The following is a 15,719-nucleotide window of genomic DNA, read 5'->3' as shown; positions in this document are numbered from 1 at the left end:
AAAGCAATCCAAGCGCAAGAGCTCAAATGAACACGACAAATCACTCTCACTAGTCACTAGGGCTTTGTGTGAAATTGGAGATGATTTGATCTCTTTGGTGTGTCTAGAATTGAATGCTAGAGCTCTTGTAGTAGTTGGGAAGTGGAAAACTTGGATGCAATGAATGGTGGGGTGGTTGGGGTATTTATAGCCCCAACCACCAAAAGTGGCCGTTGGAAGGCTGTCTGTTCGATGGCGCACCGGACAGTCCGGTGCACACCGGACAGTCCGGTGCCCCCTGCCACGTCATCACTGCCGTTGGATTCTGACCGTTGGAGCTTCTGACTTGTGGGCCCGCCTGGGTGTCCGGTGCACACCGGACAGGTACTGTTTGATGTCCGGTGTGCCAGCATGGGCGATTCTGCCTTCTGCGCTCGCAGAGTGCGCATTAAATGCGCGATAGAGAGCCGTTGGCGCGGAGAAGACCGTTGCTCCGGAGGCGCACCGGACAGTCCGGTGCACACCGGACAGTCCGGTGAATTATAGCGGACTAGCCGTTGGCGTTTCCCGAAGCTGGCGAGTTCCTGAGGCCGACCTCCCTTGGCGCACCGGACACTGTCCGGTGTACACCGGACAGTCCGGTGAATTATAGCCGAGTCGCCCCTGGAAATTCCCGAAGATAGCGAGTTTGAGTCTGAGTCCCCTGGTGCACCGGACATGTACTGTTCACTGTCCGGTGGCACACCGGACAGTCCGGTGCGCCAGACCAGGGGTGTCTTCGGTTGCCCCTTTGCTCCTTTGTTGAATCCAAAACTTGGTCTTTTTATTGGCTGAGTGTGAACCTTTTTACACCTGTATAAACTACATACTTGGGCAAACTAGTTAGTCCAAATATTTGTGTTGGGCAATTCAACCACCAAAATTATATAGGAACTAGGTATAAGCCTAATTCCCTTTCAATCTCCCCCTTTTTGGTGATTGATGCCAACACAAACCAAAGCAAATATAGAGATGCATAATTGAACTAGTTTGCATAATGTAAGTGTAAAGGTTGCTTGGAATTGAGCCAATATAACTACTTACAAGATATGCAAGGAATGTTTCTTTCTTATATAACATTTTGGACCACGTTTGCACCACATGTTTTGTTTTGCAAATTCCTTTTGTAAATCCATTTCCAAGATCTTTTGCAAATAGTCAAAGGCAAATGAATAAGAGTTTGCAAAGCATTTTCAAGATTTGAAATTTTCTCCCCCTGTTACAAATGCTTTTCCCTTGACTTAACAAAACTCCCCCTAAAGGAGATCCACCTCTTAGTGTTCAAGAGGGTTTTGATATATCATTTTTGAAATACTACTTTTCCCTTTTTGAACACAATAGGATACCAATTGAAAAATACTCTTGGAAAGCACTAAGTTTTTGAAATTGGTGGTGGTGCGGTCCTTTTGCTTTGGGCTCATACTTTCTCCCCCTTTGGCATGAATCGCCAAAAAAACAGAATTATTAGAGCCCACGAAGTGCTATCTCCCCCTTTGGTCATAAATAAATGCGTTAAGATTATACCAAAAGGCGAAGTCCTTTTCTTTGATGCTCATTTCTCCCTAAAGAATAGAGAGATGCTTGGAGTGATGGCGAAGTATGAGTTACGGAGTGGAAGCCTTTGTCGTCGCCGAAGACTCCAATTTCCTTTCAATATACTTATGACTTGGTTTGAAATAGACTTGAAAACACATTAGTCATAGCATATAAAAGAGATATGATCAAAGGTATATAAATGAGCTATGTGTGCAATCTAGCAAAAGAAATTGCGTGAATCAAGAATATTGAGCTCATGCCTAAGTTTGGTAAAAGATTGTTCATCAAGAGGCTTGGTAAAGATATCGGCTAATTGATCTTTAGTATTAATATAAGAAATCTCGATATCTCCCTTTTGTTGGTGATCCCTAAGGAAATGATACCGAATGGCTATGTGCTTAGTGCGGCTATGCTCGACGGGATTGTCGGCCATTTTGATTGCACTCTCATTATCACATAGCAAAGGGACTTTGGTTAATTTGTAACCGTAGTCCCGCAGGGTTTGCCTCATCCAAAGCAATTGCGCGCAACAATGGCTTGCGGCAATGTACTCTGCTTCGGCGGTGGAAAGAGCGACCGAATTTTGCTTCTTTGAAGCCCAAGACACCAAGGATCTTCCCAAGAACTGGCAAGTCCCCGATGTGCTCTTCCTATTAATTTTGCACCCCGCCCAATCGGCATCCGAATAACCAATCAAATCAAACGTGGATCCCCGAGGGTACCAAAGCCCAAACTTAGGTGTATAAGCTAAATATCTCAAGATTCGTTTTACGGCCGTAAGGTGGGATTCCTTAGGGTCGGATTGGAATCTTGCACACATGCAAACGGAAAGCATAATGTCCGGTCGAGATGCACATAAATAAAGCAATGAACCAATCATCGACCGGTATGCCTTTTGATCCACGGACTTACCTCCCGTGTCGAGGTCGAGATGCCCATTGGTTCCCATGGGAGTCTTGATGGGTTTGGCATCCTTCATTCCAAACTTGGTTAGAATGTCTTGAGTGTACTTCGTTTGGCTAATGAAGGTGCCCTCTTGGAGTTGCTTGACTTGGAATCCTAGAAAATACTTTAACTCCCCCATCATCGACATCTCGAATTTCTGTGTCATGATCCCACTAAACTCTTCACATGTAGACTCGTTAGTAGACCCAAATATAATATCATCAACATAAATTTGGCATACAAACAAGTCATTTTCAAGAGTTTTAGTAAAGAGTGTAGGATCGGCCTTGCCGACTTTGAAGCCATTAGAAATAAGGAAATCTCTTAGGCATTCATACCATGCTCTTGGGGCTTGCTTGAGCCCATAAAGCGCCTTAGAGAGCCTATAGACATGGTTAGGGTACTCACTGTCTTCAAAGCCGGGAGGTTGCTCAACATAGACCTCTTCCTTGATTGGTCCATTGAGGAAGGCACTTTTCACGTCCATTTGATAAAGCTTAAAGCCATGGTAAGTAGCATAGGCCAATAATATGCGAATTGACTCAAGCCTAGCTACGGGTGCATAGGTTTCACCGAAATCCAAACCTTCGACTTGTGAATATCCTTTGGCCACGAGTCGAGCTTTGTTTCTTGTCACCACACCATGCTCATCTTGCTTGTTGCGGAAGACCCATTTGGTTCCTACAACATTTTGGTTAGGACGTGGAACTAAATGCCATACCTCATTCCTAGTGAAGTTGTTGAGCTCCTCTTGCATCGCCACCACCCAATCCGAATCTTGAAGTGCTTCCTCTACCTTGTGTGGCTCAATAGAGGAAACAAAAGAGTAATGTTCACAAAAATGTGCAACACGAGATCGAGTGGTTACCCCCTTATGAATGTCGCCGAGGATGGTGTCGACGGGGTGATCTCGTTGTATTGCTTGGTGGACTCTTGGGTGTGGCGGCCTTGGTTCTTCCTCATCCTCCTTTTCTTGATTATTTGCATCTCCCCCTTGATCATTGCCATCATCTTGAGGTGGCTCATCTTCTTGATTTTGCCCTTCATCAACTTGAGTCTCATCCTCATTTTGAGTTGGTGGAGATGCTTGCGTGGTGGAGGATGGTTGATCTTGTGCACTTGGAGACTCTTCGGATTCCTTAGGACACACATCCCCAATGGACATGTTCCTTAGCGCTATGCATGGAGCCTCTTCATTACCTATCTCATCAAGATCAACATGCTCTACTTGAGAGCCGTTAGTTTCATCAAACACAACGTCACATGAGACTTCAACTAGTCCAGTGGACTTGTTAAAGACCCTATATGCCCTTGTGTTTGAGTCATAACCAAGCAAAAAGCCTTCTACAGTTTTAGGAGCAAATTTAGATTTTGTACCTCTCTTAACAAGAATAAAGCATTTGCTACCAAAAACTCTAAAGTATGAAATGTTGGGCTTTTTACCGGTTAGGAGTTCATATGATGTCTTCTTGAGGATTCGGTGAAGATATAACCGGTTGATGGCGTAGCAGGCGGTGTTGACCGCTTCGGCCCAAAACCGGTCCGGTGTCTTGTACTCATCAAGCATGGTTCTTGCCATGTCCAAAAGAGTTCGATTCTTCCTCTCCACTACACCATTTTGTTGAGGTGTGTAGGGAGAAGAGAACTCATGCTTGATGCCCTCCTCCTCAAGGAAGCCTTCAATTTGAGAGTTCTTGAACTCCGTCCCATTGTCGCTTCTTATTTTCTTGATCCTTAAGCCGAACTCATTTTGAGCCCGTCTCAAGAATCCCTTTAAAGTCTCTTGGGTTTGAGATTTTTCCTGTAAAAAGAATACCCAAGTGAAGCGAGAATAATCATCCACTATTACAAGACAATACTTACTCCCGCCGATGCTTATGTAAGCAATCGGGCCGAATAGATCCATGTGGAGTAGCTCCAGTGGCCTGTCGGTCGTCATGATGTTCTTGTGTGGATGATGGACTCCAACTTGCTTTCCCGCCTGGCATGCGCTACAAACCCTGTCTTTCTCAAAATGAACATTTGTTAATCCTAAAATGTGTTCTCCCTTTAGAAGCTTGTGAAGATTCTTCATCCCAACATGGGCTAGTCGGCGGTGCCAAAGCCAACCCATGTTGGTCTTAGCGATTAAGCATGTGTCGAGTTCAGCTCTATCAAAATCTACTAAGTATAGCTGACCCTCTAACACACCCTTAAATGCTATTGAATCATCACTTCTTCTAAAGACAGTGACACCTATATCAGTAAAAAGACAGTTGTAGCCCATTTGACATAATTGGGAAACAGAAAGCAAGTTGTAATCTAAAGAATCAACAAGAAAAACATTGGAAATAGAATGGTCAGGAGATATAGCAATTTTACCAAGTCCTTTGACCAAACCTTGATTTCCATCCCCGAATGTGATAGCTCGTTGGGGATCTTGGTTTTTCTCATATGAGGAGAACATCCTTTTCTCCCCTGTCATGTGGTTTGTGCACCCGCTGTCGAGTATCCAACTTGAGCCCCCGGATGCATAAACCTACAAAACAATTTTAGTTCTTGACTTTAGGTACCCAAACTGTTTTGGGTCCTTTGGCATTAGATACAAGAACTTTGGGTACCCAAACACAAGTCTTGGAGCCCTTGTGTTTGCCCCCAACAAATTTGGCAACTACCTTGCCGGATTTGCTAGTAAGCACATAAGATGCATCAAAAGTTTTAAATGAAATGGCATGATCATTTGATGCATTAGGAATTTTCTTCTTAGGCAACTTAGCATGGGTTGGTTGCCTAGAACTAGATGTCTCACCCTTATACATATAAGCATGATTAGGGCCAGAGTGAGACTTCCTAGAATGAATCTTTCTAATTTTGCTCTCAGGATAGCCGGCAGGGTACAAAATGTAACCCTCGTTATCCTGAGGCATGGGAGCCTTGCCCTTAACAAAGTTAGATAAGTTCTTTGAAGGGGCATTAAGTTTGACATTGTCTTCCCTTTGGAAGCCAATGCCATCCTTGATGCCAGGACGTCTCCCATTATAGAGCATACTTCTAGCAAATTTAAATTTTTCATTTTCTAAGTTATGCTCGGCAATTTTAGCATCAAGTTTAGCTATATGATCATTTTGTTGCTTAATTAAGATCATGTGATCATGAATAGCATTAACATCAATATCTCTACATCTAGCACAAATAGTGACATGCTCAATGGTAGATGCAGAGGGTTTGCAAGAATCAAGTTCCACAATCTTAGCATGAAGAATATCATTTTTATCTTTAAGATTGGAAATTGTAACTTTGCAAACATCAAAATCTTTAGCTTTAGCCATTAAATTTTCATTCTCTAATCTAAGGCTAGCAAGAGATACATTCAATTCATCAATCTTAGCAAGCAAGTCAACATTATCATCTCTAAGATTGGGAATTGAAACATTACAAACATGTGAATCAACCTTAGCATTTAAAATAGCATTTTCATTTCTAAGGTTGTCAATCATCTCACGGCAAGTGCTTAGCTCACTAGATAATTTTTCACACTTCTCAATTTCTAGAGCATAAGCCTTTTTAACCTTAACATGTTTTTTGTTTTCTTTAATTAGACAATCCTCTTGGGAATCCAAAAGGTCATCCTTTTCATGAATAGCACTAACCAATTCATTCAATTTTTCCTTTTGAGCTATGTTAAGGTTGGCAAAAAGGGAACGCAAATTATCTTCCTCATCACTAGCATTGTCATCACTAGAGGATTCATATTTAGTGGAGGATTTAGATTTAACCTTCTTTTTGCCTTCCTTTGCCATGAGGCACTTGTGGCCGACGTTGGGGAAGAGGAGTCCCTTGGTGACGGCGATGTTGGCGGCGTCCTCGTCGTCAGAGGAATCGCTTGAGCTTTCGTCGGAATCCCATTCCCGACAAACATGGGCATCGCCACCCTTCTTCTTGTAGTATCTTTTCTTCTCCTTTCTTCTTCCCTTCTTGTCGTCGCCTCGGTCACTGTCACTAGATATGGGACATTTAGCAATAAAATGACCGGGCTTACCACATTTGTAGCAAACCTTCTTGGAGCGGGACTTGTAGTCTTTCCCCCTCCTTTGCTTGAGGATTTGGCGGAAGCTCTTGATGACGAGTGCCATCTCCTCATTGTCGAGTTTGGAGGCGTCTATTGGTTGTCGACTTGGTGTAGCCTCCTCCTTTTTCTCCTCCGTTGCCTTGAATGCAACGGGTTGGGCTTCGGATGTGGTGGCATCATCAAGCTCGTTGATCTTCCTCGAGCCTTCGATCATGCACTCAAAACTTACAAAATTCCCGATAACTTCCTCGGGGGTCATTTTGGTATATCTAGGATTGCCACGGATTAATTGAACTTGAGTAGGGTTAAGGAAACTAAGTGATCTTAGAATAACCTTAACCACCTCGTGGTCATCCCACTTTACGCTCCCGAGGTTGCGCGCTTGGTTCACCAAGGTCTTGAGCCGATTGTACATGTGTTGTGGCTCCTCCCCTTTGCGAAGCCGGAACCGACCGAGCTCCCCCTCAATCGTTTCCCGCTTGGTGATCTTGGTGAGCTCATCACCTTCATGCGCGGTCTTGAGTAAATCCCAAATCTCCTTGGCGCTCTTCAACCCTTGTACTTTGTTATACTCCTCTCTACTTAGAGAGGCGAGGAGTATTGTTGTAGCTTGAGAGTTGAAGTGCTCGATTTGGGCCACCTCATCCTCATCATAATCCTCATCCCCTACGGATGGTACCTGCGCACCAAACTCAACAACATCCCATATGCTTTTGTGGAGCGATGTTAGATGAAATCGCATTAAATCGCTCCACCTAGCGTAATCTTCACCATCAAAAGTTGGTGGTTTGCCTAATGGGACGGAAAGTAAAGGTGTATGTTTGGAAATGCGAGGATAGCGTAGGGGGATCTTACTATACTTCTTGCGCTCTTGGCGCTTAGAAGTGACGGAGGGCGCATCGGAGTCGGAGGTAGAAGTTGATGAAGTGTCGGTCTCGTAGTAGACCACCTTCCTCATCCTCTTATGCTTGTCGCCTTTCCGATGCGGCTTGTGGGAAGAAGATTTTTCCTTCTTCTCTTGGTGGTGAGAAGAGGAAGCCTTTTTCTCCTTCCGTTTGGAGGAGTCCTTCTTCTTCTCCTTCCTCTTGGTGCGGGACTCTTCCGATGAAGTGCTCCCATGGCTTGTAGTGGGCTTTTCGCCGGTCTCCATCTCCTTCTTGGCGTGATCTACCGACATCACTTCGAGCGGTTAGGCTCTAATGAAGCACCGGGCTTTGATACCAATTGATAGTCGCCTAGAGGGGGGGTGAATAGGGCGAAACTGAAATTTACAAATATAACACAACTACAAGCCGGGTTAGCGTTAGAAATATAATCGAGTCCGAGAGAGGGCGTGAAAACAAATCGCAAGCAAATAATGAAGTGAGACACGCGGATTTGTTTTACCGAGGTTCGGTTCTCTCAAACCTACTCCCCGTTGAGGAGGCCACAAAGGCCGGGTCTCTTTCAACCCTTCCCTCTCTCAAACGGTCCCTCGGACCGAGTGAGCTTTCTCTTCTCAAATCAACCGGGAGCAACACCTCCCCGCAAGGACCACCACACAATTGGTGTCTCTTGCCTTGGTTACAAGTGAGTATTGAACACAAGAAAGAATGAAAGAGAGAAAGCAATCCAAGCGCAAGAGCTCAAATGAACACGGCAAATCACTCTCACTAGTCACTAGGGCTTTGTGTGGAATTGGAGATGATTTGATCTCTTTGGTGTGTCTAGAATTGAATGCTAGAGCTCTTGTAGTAGTTGGGAAGTGGAAAACTTGGATGCAATGAATGGTGGGGTGGTTGGGGTATTTATAGCCCCAACCACCAAAAGTGGCCGTTGGAAGGCTGTCTGTTCGATGGCGCACCGGACAGTCCGGTGCACACCGGACAGTCCGGTGCCCCCTGCCACGTCATCACTGCCGTTGGATTCTGACCCTTGGAGCTTCTGACTTGTGGGCCCGCCTGGGTGTCCGGTGCACACCGGACAGGTACTGTTTGATGTCCGGTGTGCCAGCATGGGCGATTCTGCCTTCTGCGCTCGTAGAGTGCGCATTAAATGCGCGGCAGAGAGCCGTTGGCGCGGAGAAGACCGTTGCTCTGGAGGCGCACCAGACAGTCCGGTGCACACCGGACAGTCCGGTGAATTATAGCGGACTAGCCGTTGGCGTTTCCCGAAGCTGGCGAGTTCCTGAGGCCGACCTCCCTTGGCGCACCGGACACTGTCCGGTGTACATCGGACAGTCCGGTGAATTATAGCCGAGTCGCCCCTGGAAATTCCCGAAGATAGCGAGTTTGAGTCTGAGTCCCCTGGTGCACCGGACATGTACTGTTCACTGTCCGGTGGCACACCGGACAGTCCGGTGCGCCAGACCAGGGGTGTCTTCGGTTGCCCCTTTGCTCCTTTGTTGAATCCAAAACTTGGTCTTTTTATTGGCTGAGTGTGAACCTTTTTACACCTGTATAAACTACATACTTGGGCAAACTAGTTAGTCCAAATATTTGTGTTGGGCAATTCAACCACCAAAATTATATAGGAACTAGGTATAAGCCTAATTCCCTTTCACCACCCTTACCTCGTCGAACAAGGGGTGGCAGAGTCGATGGTTCTACGTTCGCAACGACGAGGGACGACTGCCAGCGTTTACGCACCGCGTCGTCCTCGGAGCGAAGGAGAAGTGGAGGTGGGGGCTGCCGCGGGATCTCCAGACCCACCTAAAGTCGCTACTGGAGGCGCTGTGGAAGCTCCAAGACCGTGGTCTCACCGCGGCCAGAGTTGTTGTGGCCTTCCACCGACGACGGGTGCTGCCACTGGCAGACCGCTGACTCTGCCTCGATGAGATGACCCCCGAGGCCTCCGTGGAAAGTTCTCGATGGCCTCAGACGCCCTCTCCACCGACAACTTCTCCGGTGGGTGAAGGGATGGGTGGGGAAGGCGGATTATTCCGCCTTGGTGCCGATGCGCCACGAGCAGGGCTACTTGTCCTTGGTGAGTCTTTTGTTTTTGTTTTTTTGTCTTCAGTTTCTTCTTTTTCGACCCAATCTAACCTTCTTGTCCCTTGGCAGGGGCTCCAGGGCTTCCAAAACGCCCAGCCCTTGGTCCCAGAGGATGCGACGGACAAGGGGGTGCGCCCGCTGGCGGCCGAGGAGCAGAAGCGGAAGAAGGACGAGGCGAAGAGGCGGGCCCACAAGAAGATGGTGGCTCAGGACTTGCTGGAGAAGCGTCGTAGAGCACAGGCGAGGGAGGGGGTTTCGCTCGAGTCCTCTCCCAGTACTGAGGAGGAGGAGGATGACGACGACGAGGATGATGGGATGGAGGTCCGCGTGGGCTTCAGCCCTGAGGCCGGGTTTAGATCCGTGCCAGCCTTGGCGGGCCCTTTCGGAGGTGCAGCCCTTCCCACATAGGGGCCGGCAGCGTCCCTGTCGAGGCGGAAGAGGCAGAGGTCGTGGAGGGGGAAGCTGCTCCCCTTCACGTGGAAGCCGTCGTTGTCCCTGCGGGTGTGCCGGCAGGGTCCCCTCAGCGGTCACCCGCTAGGGGGCACACGGAGGAGGGGCCTGTCACTCCCCCATGTTGCCGTCCTAGGGCCAGTAGTGGCCCCGACTATCGTCCCGCCCTTGGCCCCCGTGCCGAGGGTTGCAGAAGAGGTGACCACTGCCCCCTTCTTCGTCGGTGGGGCAGCAGAGGCCAAGGATCCGGAGGACAAGGTGTCCATTTTTACCTGTCTCCGGGTACGTCTTCATAGTATGAGAAAGTCTATTCTCGTACCATCTTTCTTTCTGACTGCCGTTTCTGTTTTTAGCACCAAGCGTCGGGCCGACGCGCTGATCTTTACCGCCACTAAGGCGGCGATGCGAGACGTGGGGACGTCCGCGGGGGCCTCGTCCCACCCCCTTATGTCCAGGAACCATCTCATCAGGGTGCTGGGGTGGAAGTACCCAGTCCCGAGGCACCGGTCGAGCCCGACACAGCTGCGGCTGAGGGGCTCCCGCGTGTCCCACGTCGCAGGCTGGGGCCATCGTCGTCTCCTCCGAGGATGAAGCGGAGGCTGTTGTAACGCCCTGAATTTGGGGGTAGAATTTTTTTCTTCTTTTTACTCACCAAATTCAGGCGTTACTCTCTTTTCTCTTCCCGTTTCGCTCCTTCTTCCCAATTTCAAAGCAGTATAGTGACTGGTGTCCATGTCGTGTGTAAACAAAACCTAAGTTGACATGAGTGTTGCATCATACCGAATCATATTTCTTTCGTCTGATGTAGGGATGTTCCTAAAACATCTGAATTGTATCACAAATCTAATATTTGAGCATAGATATACATATAATTTAAAGTTAATTTTCGGCAATGTTATTAAGAATATTATGAAGTATTTAAATAAATTTTTGTATAATTTTTATGTACATTATTTTCCCCCTACAACAAAAAAGGTGAAAAAACATCTGAATCCGTATTCGGATAGACATCCGAATTTTATATGAATTATTTAAAAAGATATAGAATGAATTTAATGTTTATTTTTTGTGAAGATTAATAGTCTCAATGCTAAAAACAAGAATATAAATTTACATAGTAAATTCTATATGTTAGTTGTTCACAATCGAAGAAAGAACACCAAAAAATGACATCCGAATAAATATTCGGATCCATCCCTAGTCTGATGTCGTGTTTAGCCGCGTGTGTTGCTTAGTCTCGTTTCGAATTTTGCTTCGCGAATTGAATTCCGATCGGTGGTTGCGCGTGCCACGGGATTTTGACCCGCGGTGCGGCCCAGCCCAGCCCGACCCGACCCAGCCCAGCCTGACCCGGCCCGGCCTAGCTCGGCCCGCGTGCCCCTGGCGCCCTGCCCCTCCCCATGCGCGCGCCCCTCCCCTTGTCTCTCTTTCCCTCATTCAATTCTCCCGCGTAGCAACCTCCTCTCCCACCTCTCTCTCTCCCCTTGGTGCCCTAGGTTTTGGAGACGGTGATCGCCGGATTTGGACCCCGAGGTGAGCTCCCCTCCACTCTCCCTCTCTCTCTCTTCCCCTGCCCCTCCCCTTCTTCCCCCGCGCGGCCTCCCTGCGTGCGCCCCTGGCGGCCTCCGCGCGCGCCCCTCCACCCGCGCGCCACGCGGCCCTCGCGACCTCCCCCGCGCCCCCCCGGCGGCTTCCCCGCGCGGCCTCCTGGCGCCCCCTGGCAGCGCTCCCCTGCGCCACCCGGCGGCTTCCCCGCGCCCCCCTTGCACACTTCCCCACGACCCCCCCGGCGCGCTCCCTGTGCGGCCCCCAGGCGGCGGCCCCTAGCGCCCCTGCGCGCGCCCCTGCGCGCGCCCCGCGCGGCCTCATGTGCGCTTCCCCGCGCCCCCCCCCCCCCCCCCGACAAGCTCCCTACGCAGCCCCCCCCACAGCGGCCCCTGGCAGCCCCTCGCGCGCGCCCCCGCACGGCCTGGCGGCTCGGCTGGCGGCTCACCCGGCCTAGCGTGCCCCGGCACGCGCAGCCCCAGCGCGCACGACGATGGAACCGCGGTTTAATTAGTTTTTTAAAATTTAGTTTAATGAACGTGTTGCGTCGCGCGCTTCGTCGCGTGACGAATTTGTTTAATTTCAGATTCTATTAATGTGCTGCGTCGCGCGACGATCCATTTTAATTTCAGGTTGTTTAATGTATGACGTCGGGCGTCCAGTCGCGCGATGTTCCATTTTAAATTCAGTTTGGATGATGTATGCCGTCGCGCGTTTCGTCGCGTGATGCTTAACATTTATTTATAATTAATGCAAGAGTCTCGTTGCGCGCCCCGTCGCACGACAAGTCGTTTATTTCTTAATTCAATTTAAGTGCTATGTCGCACGTTTCACCGTACGACAATCCTTTTAACTTACCTTGATCTGTTCATAATAATTAAATATGGAACATGACTTTACCTTATGCTTAACGCGATGGCTAAATTCATACCATTCTGTTTAGACAAGTATTTTAATTTATAACCGTGTGACGTGATCGCTCTTCGATCGTAGCCTCGACCATTACTTTCTCTTTCTCGCTTAGTCATAGGTGTGAGCCCTGCGTCGAACGTCTGTCTATTTATTGCATCTATTGTTTGGTGTACTGTTCTTTTGTATTAAAACTTGTGGAATGTGTGTTTGAAACTCGTATAGATAACAGTCAGTTGGTGGAGTCCGAAGGAGTTGCAGGTGAAGACCCTGAGTAGTAGTCGGTTGGTGAAGGCAAGTGTCCCTTGACCCATCTATGTCCTACTCATTCTTATAATTCATTCCCCGCATTTACACAGTTTATACCTAAGGATTGACTAGCTTTTGTCTATCTTGTCCTTGTTTACCTATTTTGGTTGGGTTATTTCAGTTTAGCTTTATGCTAGCGCTTCACATTAATCAATGAACATGATGAGATTATCTATGATATGTTGTTTTCCCTTTTGATTATGATGATGGTACTTGTGGAATTTAGGGGACTCGTGCAGTTTCTCGAGTGCCTCTCTGTAAGGACTGGTTCGTTGGATGACCGCCCGGGAAAATAATGCAACCATGAGGTTGGAGTGGGACGCCCTTAGCTGAGTAATTAGAGGAACTAGGGTGTAGTTCGCTTCGCCGTCGTGCCGTTAATGAGGCTCGGTGTATGCGGCTCGCTCTGCCAAGGTTGATTCGCCCCTTGGGGAGGAGTGCAGTGCATTTAGGAAACCTAACAGGCGGCTACAGCCCTAGGAAATCTTTGTAAAGGCTACGTAGTGAGACCCTACCTATTCACCTTGGTAGTGTTTAAGGGTTTGATCAGCCCGAGGCAAGAGGGAATCACGGCTTGTGGGTAAAGTGCGCAACCTCTGTAGAGTGTTATGAAACTGATATATTAGCCGTGCTCGCGGTTATGAGCGGCCAAGGGAGCTCCATTGATTAGAGATACTAGATCAGATATGTTTGGTTTACAAGTGGTGACGAGGATGATGATTTTGATTATACTTATGGTACTGGTAAGTGGTATTCTTTCCGTTTGGAAAGGGTACTTCGAGTTAATAACTTGGGTTAATACTAAAACCTGGCTTTCTACTAGTAAATAATAACCTGACCAACTAAAAGCAACTGCTTGACATAACTCCACATAAAGCTAGTCCACTATAGCCAAACGGGACATTTTGCTGAGTATGTTGATGTGTACTCACCCTTGCTTTACACACCAAACCCCCAGGTTGTCCGCGTTGCAACCATTGCTCAGGTGAAGACGAAATCGTGGAGTAGGACTTCCAGGAGTTTCAGGAGTACGATGAGTTCTAGGCGTGGGTTAGCGGCAAACCCCCAGTCGGCTGCCTGTGTAGGCCATGTGTAACTATGTTTCTTTTCCGCACTTTGATTATTGTTAAAGACTATGTGGATGTCTCGGACATCATGATGTAATCGACTATTATACCCTCTTTTATGTCATTATTTGAGCATTGTGTGATGATGTCCAGTTATGTAACTGTTGTGTACGTGAATTGCTGATCCTGGCACGTACATGGTTCGCATTCGATTTGCCTTCTAAAACCGGGTGTGACATAGGTGGTATCAAAGCCGTGCTGACTGTACGTAGGATCGCTAACCTAGAATAGAATGGTCGTTCTAAGGATTATAGACCTCTATTATCACCTTGACTTTGGTATCCCTTCAAAATTGGTCATATCGATCAAACCTATGTTCTACTAAATATTATTATACCTTGCTGAAAATTTTGTTTTATTCCAATTCCTCATTTATTTATGGTCTACTTGCTGGTCATATTAGTTTTGTTCTCACTCTTATGCTTACGGTGTCTTTTGTAGATGGCTCGTCTTAGACACACTGCACGGAAGTCAGTCATTCCTTTCTCGCCTTCTCGTCTCGCGGAGCATCCGCTTCGCCGTCCAGTGACTGGTCAGTCTAGCTACTTGGAGAGGCTGCACCACCGCCTGCACGAGGAGCAGGAGCATCAACGACATGAGCTGGAGCAGTAGGACTCCTCTTTCTCGCTTTAGCAGGAGATAGAGTCTATGAGGAGTTGTTCCCCTGTGCTCCCGCTAGAGGCGCCCCTGCACCACCACTGAGCGCCCCAGCCGCTGGAGTAGCTGCTGGAGGAGACCCAGACGACGGAGGTGGCGACAGCAGCTCGAGCCACAACACCAACCTTTCAGAGGAGCAGGAGCTGGAGGGATGGGTTGCCCGACCCATCACTCGCGATGCTGCTTGCGGGTGTCACTTCCACAACGCGCTTGACACCCTGCTACGTCGGGCACTTGACCGACGTACTTGGTCCATCGAGTATCGCTTTGTGGTCTTCCAGCACAGTCGCGGGGTTTACCCGGACCGTTGGGAGGCGACCTGCTTGGTGCGCCGTCCGGAGAACAGTCTTCGGGGTGCGGAGGTCTGCTCAGAGCACTATTCTATCTCTGAGCGGGACTCAGCCGAGGCGGCCATGCAAGATGCCGCACGATGTGTGCTTTCGCACTACTGCTTAGTGCTCGGCGGGGTAGCCGATGGTCTTAACCTGAGGTATTACCCCCGCTGATAGGAACGGGGGTGCTCAATCTTCCGTCAGGTGAAGGTAACTATCGATTTGGTGGAGATGTCACAGAGACGATCCGACTTCCAATCAACACGACTAGAACCCCGCAATCGCAGCACCACTTCTCCTCTGGTTATCAACCGTGCACTGCACGATTGACCTCGCCATGAGGGCTAATTTTTGCCTGAGAATCAAAGACACAAGCAAGAATAAGAAAGAGCACAATCTATAATATTGCAGATGAATGATTAAGCTCACAAGTTGGGATCTCACAAACCGATCTACGGCGACTGTTCTTGACAGATCTAAACTTAAGCAAAACCTGCCTCTAACAAGGATGTGGCGGCTATTAATAAAGACTCTAGGGTTATGCAAAACCCTGGACGCGCCCCTAATGGGCTCAATGAATATACACGGCCCAAAAGCCCATTACGGTGTCGCAACACAGAGACAGATTACGGACATCGGTTTGGTCCTCCACCTTGATCCGAACGTCCTTACTGGCCTTCCACGCCTCCAAGTTCTTCATCATGTCCTTGCTGGTCCTTTCCTTCATTCCTAAGTACAATTAATTCATTAGGTAGCACACTATTCTCAAATGCACAAGAATAAGTACATAGGAACGAGCTCACCTGCAAATTCAATTATCTTGCACGTGCGCGAGTAATCGAACCTTGAACATCAACTAGGGGAGTGTTGT

The sequence above is a fragment of the Zea mays genome, chromosome 4 (genome assembly GCF_902167145.1).
Source record: "Zea mays cultivar B73 chromosome 4, Zm-B73-REFERENCE-NAM-5.0, whole genome shotgun sequence".
Classification (NCBI taxonomy): domain Eukaryota; kingdom Viridiplantae; phylum Streptophyta; class Magnoliopsida; order Poales; family Poaceae; genus Zea; species Zea mays.
The sequence above is the reverse complement of the archived record's forward strand: the minus strand, read 5'-3'. Positions refer to the sequence as shown.